The 13,901-nt window shown below is 49.3% G+C and overlaps 1 protein-coding gene across 1 annotated transcript in view; it reads right to left on the bottom strand.

Annotated features, from left to right (window-relative positions):
* Nucleotides 1-13,901, bottom strand: part of PCSK4 (proprotein convertase subtilisin/kexin type 4) — a 2,195,633-nt gene that overhangs the window by 1,910,192 nt on the left and 271,540 nt on the right. The gene's annotated exons all lie outside the window — the stretch shown is intronic.

Raw genomic sequence — 13,901 nt, forward strand, 5'->3', positions numbered from 1 at the left:
TAATAATCTACTAATAAGGGATAACTGGACCTGGCACAAGGTGTAAGTACCATCAAGTACCCACTATAAGCCAGGCCAGCCTCCTACAACCATCAACGGTGCTGTCATCGACAATGGATTTGTCCCTGATGGCGTTGATGATGATGGTTTCGCCTACGGTTTAAGGGTGTGGTCGTCAACAGAAGTTTCTTCTTTATAGGTGGTGATGTCATATACGCCGTGGAACATACCATTGTTGAGGAGACTGGTGTCTGAATGGGCGTTGCTGACGATGTTAGTGACAACGAGGGCCTTGTTGACGATACATTGGTGACAGTGGATGTAATGGTCGTCGTCAACAGCACTGCCGACGGTGTTGTCGTAGATGACTGGAACTTCAATTAGGTTTTCTTTAATGTTGATGGTTCAGAGGAAGGAAAGCGATGACAAGTCTCCTTTTTCTTAAAATATGGAGTGGTCAGCAGTGAGGAGGCTGACCTTGCGAAGACCAAGTGAATTTTCTCCTTTGATGGGTCTTTATGAAGAGTTTTAGCAGCCTTCCTGCTCTCCTCAGAACGCCCCTGGTCAGATGATCTTGACCTTTTCTGGGATTCTGAACTTGTGCCACTATCCTCACCTTAAGTGCTGGACTTTGCTTGTTGCCATAAAAGAAGCCTTCCTTCCCTGTCCCTCAAAGTTTTAGTGGAGAAGGAGAGACAGATTTTGCAGTCTTTCCCTAGATGTTTAGGGTATAGACAGTATACTCAGTCCTTGTGAGGATCATCAATATGGAGTTTTTTCTTGCTGCAGGATGCTAGCTCAGTTTATCGTGTACACACATGGTATGGCACCCTATACTGAGTCTAGGCAACCCTTAGTGATAGTGAACAGGTGTCCAGATATCAACAGCTCTCTAAGGGTATCTGAGGCAAGCAGCTAAAGCTTACCCATGAGGAATGTAAAGCACTTGCAATACCACAGTATTCTGATAGTAACTCACTTATATGAAAGAACCACACAAGTGTTGCAAAAATAAGGGATACTGTAATACAGCACAACTACTAGACTAGCATGGGTATATCTACCTTTGGAGACAGCTATCCAAAATATGTACACAAAATAACCATTAGAAATAGAATAAAAATACATATGGCCCTATCGGAGGGCCAAACCATATACTAAAAAAGTCGAATACTTAATAGTGACAGCAACCAAGGTAAGTGTGGTAGTTAGCTAGGGGCAGATAAAAGTACCAGAGGTAAGTACAGTAAGTGTCCCCAGCAACCAGGGGCAAGGTAGTTAACCACCCAGTTGTAGGCTAACACAGAGTAGCCACTATGTTCAATTTCCTGGCTAGGAGCCAGTGCCATATTGTCTGGGATTCCTGAGACAAGATTCTGGATCTGGTGCCCCCTGTTTGTTCAGATAGAACATAGTGGTGGTATTGTCTGTCAGCACCCGCAAGTTGTCTGCTGTGATTGAGGGTAGGAACACCTTGAGAGCTAGGTGTACCGCCCGTAGCTCTAGGAGACTGATGTGGTATAATGATTCGTTCTGTGTCCATCGGCCTTGTATTTGCAGGTGATCCATATGAGCTCCCCATCCGAGGAGAGAGGCATCTATCACAATAGTCTGCGTCGGAGGCTGCGCCTGGAATGGCATCCCCTTTAGGAGATCGGTTGGGGAGCACCACCAAGTTAGAGATCTGATTGCATGAGTGGAGAGGCGAATTAGATCTTCCCAGCTCCCCGACCACTGATTCCACTGGTCCTCCAGGCATTCCTGAAGCGGACGCATGTGGAGGCGAGCGTTGGGTGTCAGGTAAATGCAGGATGCCATGGATCCGAGAAGTGAGGAGACTGTCCGCACTGTTGGGTGACGCATTGATCGGAGATCCCGACACTTCCGGAGAATAGATAAGCGTTGTTCCTCCGAAGGACACACTTTTGCCTGCAGTGTGTCTATGGTAGCTCCTAAGTAATGTAACTCTGGACAGGTACTGTCGTTGACTTTTGAAAGTTGATATGAAGACCTAGTCGGTACAGAAGGTCGCAGGTTATGTGGAAATGCCGTTTTACTTCTGCATAAGTGGACGCTTTGATTAACCAGTCGTCGAGATACGGGTATATGAAGATTAGTTTCCTCCGGAGGTGAGCTGCCACCACCGCCATGCACTTGGAAAAGGTCCTGGGAGCAGACTTGAGACCGAATGGTAGGACTGTGTATTGGAAGTGATCTTGACCTACCAGAAACCTCAGGAATTTCCAATGTTTCTTTGCGATGTGGAAATACACATTGTGTAGATCCACTGAGCAAAGCCAGTCTCCTTGCCGAATCTGAAGATATATCTGGTGTAAGGATAGCATCCTGAACTTCTCCTTTCGGATCCATTTGTTTGCCGATTTGAGGTCTAGAATGGGTCTGAATTCGTTTTTGTCTTTTTTGGGATGAGAAAGTATTTTGAGTAGATACCCTTCCCCTGTTGGCTGAGGGGAACTGATTCCACTGCTCTCTTTTCGAGGAGGATGGAAACTTCCGCCTTTAGGAGATCGAGGTGTGCAGTTGTCTGCTTTGGCGGGATGTCCGGATGTGGTGCTGAAAATATGAGACAATATCCATTCTGTACAATGTCTAAGACCCAAGCGTTTGTTGTCATCTTTTGCCACTCTACCAGCCAATTGGTGATGCTTACCCCCCACCGGAGTGGTTAACGAAGTTGGGGGGAGGAAATTCACAGGGCTTTGAGGTGGTAGGCTGTCGGGTGCTCTGAGTGGACTGATGGGCTGATCGTCCCCTCTGTGGTTTACGTTGGTGCTGGTAGGGCCGCTGGTACTGCTGGTGAGGCCTCGTAGGGGCCCATTGAGGGGCTTGAACCCTTTGCGTGGTGTGGCGGCGATGGAAAGGACGGAAGGACCTACATTGCTCTTTAGGTTTGTCCAACCCTACTGCCTTTAATGTGTTCACCTCCGCTTTCATCCTTGCCATTTCGTCATCTGCGTGTGATGCGAATAATGTGGATCCTGAAAATGGCAGATTCAAAATTCTTTGCTGCGCATACGGTTTTAACGACGTAAGCCGCAGCCATGAGTGTCTCCTCAGCGTCACACCATGGCAGTACGAATGTACTGAAAGCAGCGACGCATCCGCTGCCGCGCTTATGATTTAGTTGGAGACCATAGCGCCTTCTTTAGCTAATTCTAAAAAGTCCTCTCTGTGGTCTCTTGGGAGATGTTCTGCGAACTGCAAGATGGAGTCCCACAAAGATCGATCGTAGCTGCCCAAAAGGGCTTTGGCGCTCGCCGTTTTCATAGAGGACGCCGCTGAACCACAGACTTTACGGCCTGCCGAGTCCAATCGCTTACTCTCCTTATCTGGAGGAGAGGTGGAGGACGGAGAAGTTGCGTGAACCTTGCACGCCGCCAAAATAACTACTGAGTCCGGTGGCGGATCAGAGCGCAAGAAGAGCGGATCTTGCTCCGGAGGGCGATACGTCTTCTGCAGCCTGGACGGTGCAGGTCTTGTCGATGCCAGTGTAAGGAAAACCTCCATCGCGGGCTCCAAGAGGCCCGGCACTAGGGGTAGTAAGGATCTGGCAGCTGACCGCTGATGAAGTGTTTCAAAGATGACAGATGCCGATGGCGTAGGGGCAACCATCGGTACAATTATTTTCGAGGCACCTCGGACTAGTACCTCATGGAAGGTGTTAATGTCATCCACCGGTGAGGACCGAGGAGGAGAAGAGTCCGACAAAGTAGGTGAATAGTCTCTGGTAGAAGACCAAGAGTCTCTCTCACTTTCCCTTGAACTTGATCTGAGCCTCGATCGGCGGTGCGATCTTGATCTGGAAGAGTCATGGCCATGGCGTGAACGGTGGCGCGATGTAGAGCGCGGTCTAGACGGTATACTAACCGGTACTTGAGGTGCCGGGAGTGCCATTGGTTGTGGCAACTCCAGGCCCGTTGGCTGAGGCGGCGTTGCTGGAAGCTCTGGAGGAGGAGACCTAGGCGGAGAAGGACGGGAAGAAGGAGACGAAGGCAGCAGCACTACTGAGGAAGAGCGTTTCGATGAGGGATAAATTATCCACCTCTTGTGGCTCCTCGACGTCGGTGGAGTCCTCGATGTCAACCACTCTCTCTGTCTCAACATCGACGCTGTGCGAATCGTCGAGGCATGACGTCTACGTCAACCTCTCAACATCAACTCCGACGCCGCCGATCTGCTCCTCGACGTCGTGCACCTTGGGGTCTTCGATGTCGTACGGTGTCCGACATCGACTGGTGACTTCTGTACGACGTAGAACCGGACTTCGACGGTGAACATGTCGCGGCCGTACCTCCTCTCGACGTCGACCTTCTCGACGTCGACCGGTACCGATGTCGTTTTTGCCCTGAAGAGCATCTCTCAGACCTCCCACGACCACTGGAGGCTGAGGTATGAGCCCTGGTGGAAGACTGACCTTCCCCTCGCTCAGAGGTCCCATTGGTTCCTTGGCGTCTTCTCTCTACTCTCCCTGGAAGGCAAATTTTCTCTCAGTCCCGTAAAGTGCAACTGGAGAACGTCTTGCAGGTGTTGCAGGAGGCAGGAATGTTTGATGAGGGCAGGCAAATAATGCAGAGCTCATGAGGGTCTGTTTTAGCCTTTTTTCGGCCACATTTAGGGCACTTGTCAAACAAGGAGGGCATTTTGACGAAAAAAGCCTTAAACTTCTGTCAGAAAACTTCAAAATGTAGTAGAAAAAGACAAAAGACGTCAAATTAAGTCTTTTTTCTGAAAGATTCTCTAGTTTTTGAAGGAAAAAAACCTAAAATGGTCGAGTTCAATGCTCCAGGGTCCTGTCAGCAGGTGCTGGAAAAAAGAAATGAGGTAACAGCCTCGCTCTAGGCATGATGGGATACTGGAGGACTGGCTGTTCTTAAAGCCACAGTACCCCTTTTCTTTATTACTAATAGCAGCCTATGGACTACACTGGTCTGCACTCCTTAGAGGTTTTGTAAAATAAAATAAGTTTTTGGAAGTAGTTGATCTGGAAAATGGCTTTTACTTGTCAAGCATTTAATGTTTTTACCTCCAGGACAATCTGAATAAAGAAGCTTGAACACTGTAGCCCTTCCTATAGGCTGCATGGGAACATTCTTAAGTGTCTTGACAAGCCTTCCTGAAGTAAGGCGAACAGGGACACTTAAGAAGAGATATTGGAAAAAGGGCTCCGGGGTCCCCGCAGGCGGGCGGAAATTATTCTTCGCTTATGACTATACATGGAAATCCCCTACGAGAGAACTGTATCACTGAGGCTCTGCTAACCAGAACCTCAGTGTTTATGCTCTCTCTGCTTTTAAATTGTCACTGCAGGTTAGTGACCATTCTCACCAATTCTGATTGGCACACTAGAACGCCCTTATAATTCCCTAGTATATGGTACCTAGGTACCCAGGGTATTGGGGTTCCAGGCGATCCCTATGGGCTGCAGCATTTCTTTTGCCACCCATAGGGAACTCAGACAATTCTTACACAGGACTGCCACTGCAGCCTGAGTGAAATAACGTCCATGTTATTTCACAGCTATTTTACACTGCACTTAAGTAACTTATAAGTCACCTATATGTCTAACCCTCACTTGGTGACGGTTAGGTGCAAAGTTACTAAATGTGATGGCACCCTGGTACTAGCCAAGGTGCCCCCACATTGTTCAGGGCAATTTCCCCAGACTTTGTGAGTGTGGGGACACCAATACCCGCATGCACTACATATAGTTCAATACCTATATATAGCGTCACAATTGTAATGCCGAATATGGCCATGTAACATGTCTAAGATCATTGAATTGTCCCCCATGCCAAATCTGGTATTGGGGTTACAATTCCATGCATCCCCAGGGTTCCAGCATGGACCCCGGGTACTGCCAAACTAGCTCTCTGGGGTTTTCTCTGCAGCTACTGCTGCTGCCAACCCTCAGACAGGTTTCTGCCCTCCTGGGGTCTGGGCAGCCCAGTCCCAGGAAGGCAAAACAAAGGATTTCCTCTGAGAGAGGGTGTTACACCCTCTCCCTTTGGAAATAGGTGTTAATGGCCTGACAGGAGTAGCCTCTCCTGGCCTCTGGGAATGCTTTGTGCTTTGAAGGGCACAGATGGTGCCCTACTTGCATAAACCAGTCTACACTGGTTCAGGGATCCCCCAGCCCCTGCTCTGGTGCGAAACTGGACAAAGGAAAGGGGAGTGACCACTCCCATGTCCATCACCACCCCAGGGGTGGTGCCCAGAGCTCCTCCAGTTTGTCCCAGACCTCTGCCATCTGAATGCAGAGGTGTGAGGGCACAATGGAGACCTCTGAGTGGCCAGTGCCAGCAGGTGACGTCAGAGACCCCTCCTGATAGGCTCTTACCTAGTTAGGTAGCCAGTCCTCCTCTGAGGGCTATTTAGGGTCTCTCCTGTGGGTTTCTTTTCAGATAACGAATGCAAGAGCTCACCAGAGTACCTCTGCATCTCCCTCTTTGACTTTTGCCAAGGATCGACCGCTGACTGCTCCAGGACGCCTGCAAAACTGCAACAAAGTAGGAAGAAGACTTCCAGCGACATTGTAGCACCTAATCCTGCCGGCTTTCTTGACTGTTTCCTGGTGGTGCATGCTCTGAGGGTTGTCTGCCTTCACCCTACACTGGAAGCCAAGAATAAATCTCCCATGGGTCGACGGAATCTTCCCCATGCTAACGCAGGCACCAAAACTTCTGCATCACCGGACCTCTGGGTCCCCTCTCATCTTGACGAGCATGGTCCCTGGAACACAGGAGCTGGATCCAAATGACCCCGACTGTCCAGTGGTCCTTCTGTCCAAATTTGGTGGAGGTAAGTCCCTGCCTCCCGATGCCAGACAGTAATCCTGTGCACTGCGTGATCTGCAGCTGCTACGGCTTCTGTGCACTCTTGCAAGGATTCCTTTGTGCACAGCATAGCCCAGGTCCCCAGCAGTCCGTCCTGCATTGCTCAACTCGCTGAGTTGGCCACCGGCTTCGTGGGATCCTCTTTTGTTGTGTTGAGATGACCGCTATGCTCAGAGTTCTTGAACGGCTGTTCAAGTGCTTCTGCGGGTGCTGCCTGCCTCTGCATGGGCTCTCTCTGTTGTTGAGCGCCCCTTCTGTCTCCTCCTCCAAGGGGCGAGCTCCTGGTCCTTCCTGGGCCCGGGCAGCACCCATTATCTTCAACCGCGACTCTTGCAGCTAGCAAGGCTTGTTTGCGGTCTTTCTGCGTGGAAACAACTCTGCATCCTCCAGCACGCCGTGGGACATCTTCTGACCAAAGGAGAAGTTCCTAGCACCTTCTGTTGTTGCAGAATCTTCAGCTTCTTTCACCCGGAGGCAGCCCTTTTGCACCTTCATCCAGGGTTTATGGGGCTCCTGCCCCGCCTGGACACTTGCATGACTCTTGGACTTGGTCCCCTTACTTTTCAGGTCCTCAGGTCCAGGAATCCGTCTTCAGTGCTTTGCATTCAGTTGTTGCCTTTGCAGAATCCCCTATCTCGACTTTACTGTCTTTCTGGGGTAGTAAGGTAACTTTACTCCTACTTTTCAGGGTCTTGGGGTGGGGTATCTTGGACACACTTAGTGTTGTCTTACACTCCCAGCGACCCTCTACACACTACAGTAGGCCTGGGATCCATTTGTGGTTCGCATTCCACTTTTGGAGTATATGGTTTGTGTTGCCCCTAGGCCTATTGCATCCTATTGTATTCTACAGTGTTTGCACTACTTCTCTGTAAGGAAATGCATCCTTGGCATGCTTACCCCCTGACGATTTGCCATTGCTGATGCCAAGTTATGATCTGAAAGTGTGCTGAGGCCTGCTAACCAGGCCCCAGCACCAGTGTTCTTTCCCTAAAACTGTACCTTTGTCTCCACAATTGGCACACCCTGGCATCCAGGTAAGTTTCTTTGTTACAGCGCCCCAGGGCATCCCATCTAGTGGAGATGCCCGCCCCTCCGGCCACTGCCCCCACTTTTGGCGGCAAGACTGAAGGAGATAATGAGAAAAACAAGGAGGAGTCACCCACCACGAGGAGGTTGAAGATTCCGGGACCTCAATATTCAGCTTTTGTGCTCCCCTGAGAAGCACCTCGTAGAAAGTTGTGATGTCGTCCACCGGGGAAACTCTAGCTGGTGGAGAATCCGTCAGAGTCGGGGAGTACCCTCTTACTGAAGACCCCGAGGATGTGGACCAAGAAGGAGACCTTCTGTGACGGCGCAATCTTGATCTTGATCTTCTCTGGGAGCGTGACCTGCTCCTAGATCTTGTTGTAGTGCCCCGAGGCCTAGTGGCAGACTGGCGAGACGTAGAACGAGCCCGTTCTGTACGCGCCGTCGGCAATGGTGTCCCCGGGAGAGAAGCCGATGGTGAATACATTCGCGAGTATTGAGAGTCTGGAGAAGCCGGCGTTTTGTTAAGACTCTCCAACCACCTTGGCGATAGGTTTATAGGCGACATGTGCCCAGACGATGCAGCTCTCGACTTCCTCGACGATCCACTCCTTATGGAGACCACTGGACTTGTTGGAGTGACGTTCTTGTCAGCCGGTGGTTGGTGACGCTCTTCCCCTTGCGAGATAGGCAGCACCTGTCTCGACAAGGAAGTACCATGGACTGCTCAGGTCTCGACGTCGAGCGCCTCAACGGCGACCGGTGGTCCCTTGAATGTGATCTGCTCGACATCGTATGCTTCGCCGTCGAGTGATAGGCCGCTGACGACGGAAGTCTCTGCTCTCACCGTTGAGGTGATCTCAACGTCGTCTTCCGTGCCATCGAGGGATGTGAGGCCTTCGACAGCAAATGAGCATGGCGGTGCTGGCTCGACGTCGATCTGTGGGTTGCCATCAACGGAGATCTGCCCTTATGGTGGCTATGCACCTTCGACGTCGTATCCATCGACGCCGGTCGGGTCGCCGTTGACGGCGATCTGTGGCGATGCGACAGTGGCAGCGATGACATCGACGGGGAACAGACAAGCACCTTCTTACCAGCTGACGTCGATCTAGCCTGTCTCTCCTGAAAATGGCTTGTTGACTGCATGGGAAGTGAAGAGGACGAAGTTTTTTGCCTCTCATTAAGACCATGAAGCCTGATTTTCTCTCTGTCTTTCAGAGTCCTTTTTGACATGTTCTTTTTGACTGCCTGCATGTGTCAGGGCAGTGGCTCTGAGGCAAACACACAATACAGAGAGAGTGTGGATCAGACTGGGCCTTCTTCTTCCCACAGGAAGAGCACTTCACAAAAAGAGAAGGCATTTTCCAGTCAGGAAAAAATCCCCTCACTCAGAAGGGTGAAAAACGTCGAGTGAAGGTAGAAAAACACTGTTTTTGAATATTTTTCTGTGAAAAAACCCAGAAAAATTGAGAGCTCAATGCTCCAGGATCCTCTCAGAAGAAGCCGGAAAAAAGAACTGACCTAACTGTGAACCAACTGTCACCTCTCCTTCACCCCTGAGGCATGGTGGGATACTGGAGGTGCTCAGGGTCTTAAAGGCACGGTGCCAAAGTTTTTATGGTTCTCCTGTGTTAACCTGCATGCAGCCTATTGGCTAAGAATGCTCCATTGTTTTTCAATGTAGTTTTTTCTCTTTTTCTCTAGAGTTTACTGCTGCTTACTTCCCTAAGTCCAGTTTTGGGGGCTTAGGTAGATATTTATTCTCTATTGTAATTTTATAATATATGGAAAAAAAAAAAAAAAAAAAACGTCATAGAAATAAAGCATTTTAGCCTGTTTTAACATTATAGCCTGCATTGCTGTTTTTACACATGTATAATATGTGCCTATTGGCCTGGAATTGTCTTTGAGTGTGTGTTCCTCATTTATTGCCTGTGTGTGTACACCAAATGCTTAACATTACCCTCTGATAAGCCTACTGCTCTACCACACAACCACAAAATAGAGCATTAGAATTATCTATTTTTACCACTATTTTACCTCTAAGGGGAACCCCCAGGACTCTGTGCATGCTATTTCTTACTTTGAAATAGTACATACAAAGCCAACTTCCTACAATCTCTAACTGTTTACTTACCGGATTTTGGTTTGTGTGTATATTTTGTGTATATTACTTACCTCTTAAGGGAGTATATCCTCTGAGATACTTTTGGCATATTGTCACTAAAATAAAGTACCTTTATTTTTAGTAACTCTGAGTATCGTGTTTCTTGTGATATAGTGCTATATGATATAAGTTGTATAGTAGGAGCTTTGCATGTCTCCTAGTTCAGCCTAAGCTGCTCTGCTATAGCTACCTCTATCGGCCTAAGCTGCTAGAACACTAATAATCTTCTAATAAGGGATAACTGGACCTGGCACAAGGTGTAAGTACCATCAAGTACCCACTATAAGCCAGGCCAGCCTCCTACAACCATCAACGGTGCTGTCATCGACAATGGATTTGTCCCTGATGGCGTTGATGATGATGGTTTCGCCTACGGTTTAAGGGTGTGGTCGTCAACAGAAGTTTCTTCTTTATAGGTGGTGATGTCATATACGCCGTGGAACATACCATTGTTGAGGAGACTGGTGTCTGAATGGGCGTTGCTGACGATGTTAGTGACAACGAGGGCCTTGTTGACGATACATTGGTGACAGTGGATGTAATGGTCGCCGTCAACAGCACTGCCGACGGTGTTGTCGTAGATGACTGGAACTTCAATTAGGTTTTCTTTAATGTTGATGGTTCAGAGGAAGGAAAGCGATGACAAGTCTCCTTTTTCTTAAAATATGGAGTGGTCAGCAGTGAGGAGGCTGACCTTGCGAAGACCAAGTGAATTTTCTCCTTTGATGGGTCTTTATGAAGAGTTTTAGCAGCCTTCCTGCTCTCCTCAGAACGCCCCTGGTCAGATGATCTTGACCTTTTCTGGGATTCTGAACTTGTGCCACTATCCTCACCTTAAGTGCTGGACTTTGCTTGTTGCCATAAAAGAAGCCTTCCTTCCCTGTCCCTCAAAGTTTTAGAGGAGAAGGAGAGACAGATTTTGCAGTCTTTCCCTAGATGTTTAGGGTATAGACAGTATACTCAGTCCTTGTGAGGATCATCAATATGGAGTTTTTTCTTGCTGTAGGATGCTAGCTCAGTTTATCGTGTACACACATGGTATGGCACCCTATACTGAGTCTAGGCAACCCTTAGTGATAGTGAACAGGTGTCCAGATATCAACAGCTCTGGACAGATTCTGGACATGGGGGACCTGCAAAGGAAGGGGACAGAGTCCACCACCCTTGGAGGTGCCCACGTGGTGCAGGTGGCAATGCACACTCTCCTGAAGGTGAAGTTCCCGCAAGTTGGTGAAAGAAGAAGTCCAGCAGCTGTAGAAGATCCCAGGAATTGCCTACGAGCTGTCCCTCGACGGTCGCCGGACTGCAGGAGGATCAATGACCAGCCAGGTCACCAACAACTACTCGTAAATGCAAGCAGGAGTTGAAGAAGTGTTTGTAAAGTTTTGGGGACCAGCAAGGTCCATGACGCTCTACCCAGGACGGAGAGCCAGGGCTGGCCCTCAGCAAGCAGGAAGGCCAGAAGAAGTCGAAGGACACAGGGAATCATAAGAAGGCCTCAAAAACACAACAAAACAGATGTGCCACATCACAGGAGTTACAGGACAGAGGCTGATCTTTGAGCTGCTGAGTGCTGGAGGCCAGGGCTTCTTGGTGCCTGAAGGCATATGGGAGGAAGAATCAACAAGCCTTGGCAAGTGCAACGGTTGTGGTGCACAGGCGTTCCAGTTCAGTGGCAGAAGCAGGGGCCCGCAGTATCCCAAGATGGTTAGAAGTCAAACAGGAGCCGATGGAGGCCACAGACTCACCACCTGTGTTGCAGAGTTGTTGGATGTCCGTTGAACAGCAGACCCCACCAGCCGGTTGATGCTGTCCTGAGATGCCTGCGGATGCAGGGGAGTGACTCCTTCACTCCAAGGGAGATTCCTTTGTGCTTCCAGGTGCAGACCAAGTCCTTGTGACCCTGGAGGATGCACAGCCTTGGATGCTGAGAATTCCTGCAGGACCCGGAGAAACAATGTTGCAATGGGAGCCTTCCCACCAGAAGCAGACGTTTTTCGCTTCCAATGCAGACCAGCAGCGGTTCCAGAGGCCAGGAGCAGAAGATGTCTTGTACAGAGTTCCTTGGAGAGTCTTGCTTGATGAATCTGAGGGCCCGCCCTCAGGGGAGCCCTTAAGTAACCCTAAAAGGGGGCGGTCACTCTATGAAGTGACCCACCTATCAGAGGGAGTCAGGGACATTCTCTTCCTGGCCTAACCAGTCAGATGCTCCAAAGGGCCTCTGCCCATCTTGTTTCCAAGATGGCAGAATCAAGTGTACTCTGTGTACCTCCCTAGGGAAGGAGCTGGACAGAGCGCTGGTCACTCCCCTGTCTTTTGTGTAGTTTTGAGCCAGAACGGGAACCGGGGTTCCTGAACTGGGGCAAACCAGATTAGGCAAGGGAGGCACCAAATGTGCCCTTAAAGGGTGTCTTGTGGCGCTCACAGGCCACCCCACACCAGCCCTTAGAAACTTAATACACAAGGTAAGGTAGTCACACCTCTCCCTTGGAGGAAATCCTTTGTTCTGCTTCTTCAGCCTGAGCCTGGCTCACCAGCACGAGGACAGAACACTGCCTGAGGTCAGCAGCAGTGTGGGCTGGCAGCTACACCTCGTAAGGCTGCATAGGCAGAACTGGAGGAACATCTAAGAATCCCCTAGAGTACATGGTATCATGCAACTTACAACTGAAATTGGTGTAGTTGCATGATTCAAACATGTTTGATACCAAACATGCCTAGGTTCAGAGAAACCATTATGTAGATAGACCACTCAGGTTGACCAGTGTCCCCTACATACCTTAAGATGGTTTCCTCACACTTAGGGTCCAAGAATGTGCCTGGGGTCTGTAGGGGCACCCTGCCCATGCAGCAGTACCCTCACACTTAGGGACTTGCACCCTGCCTTTGGGCTGCAGGGCCTACCAAAACTGGTGACTTATAGTGTCTAAGTGCAGTGACCAAGTTAGGTGGTGAAAGGGTGCATGCACCATCTCACGCAGGCTGCAATGGCAGGCCTGCAGGCACAGTTTGAATGGGCTCCCATGGGTGGCACAATACATGCTCAAGCACTTGGGGGACCCCTGGTGTACCAATGCCCTGGGTACTGAGGTACCATATAAGGATAAGTTACTTACCTGTACATCCCAGTTCTCTTCCAGGGGGTATCCTCATCAAAGTCATAAACACTGAATATTCCTGCCCACGTGCAAACTAGGCTTAGGGAAGCAAGCAGTAGCAAACTCTAGAGAAAAAGAGAAAAAAACTGCATTGAAAAACAATGAAGCATTCTTAGCCAATAGGCTGCATGCAGGTTAACACAGGAGAACCATAAAAACTTTGGCACTGTGCCTTTAAGACCCTGAGCACCTCCAGTATCCCACCATGCCTCAGGGGTGAAGGAAAGGTGACAGTTGGTTCACAGTTAGGTCAGTTCTTTTTACGGTGACAATTTGTATAATTGAATCAAAATACTGTCTGTCCTGCACTTCCAGTAGACGTGTGTCCGGGGAGGAGGGTGGGTTGTTTATGACTTTGATGAGGATACCCCTGGAAGAGAACTAGGATTTACAGGTAAGTAACTTATCCTTCTCTTCCAGGGGATCCTCATCAATAGTCATAAACATTGAATAGATTAGCAAGCCCATCCCTAAACCCAGCGGACTGTCCGATAGAAGTGCAGGAATAGACATGTCTTACGCAAATAAATTCCTTAGAGAGGCCTGCCCCACTTGGGCATCCGCTCTTGCATCTGAGTCTAAACAATAATGTCTTGTAAAAGTATGGACAGACTTCCATGTAGCAGCCTTACAAATCTCAGATATAGGAACATTGTTAAGGAGAGCAGCAGTAGCCACTTTTCCCCTTGT

This window comes from Pleurodeles waltl, chromosome 12 (genome assembly GCF_031143425.1).
Source record: "Pleurodeles waltl isolate 20211129_DDA chromosome 12, aPleWal1.hap1.20221129, whole genome shotgun sequence".
NCBI lineage: Eukaryota > Metazoa > Chordata > Amphibia > Caudata > Salamandridae > Pleurodeles > Pleurodeles waltl.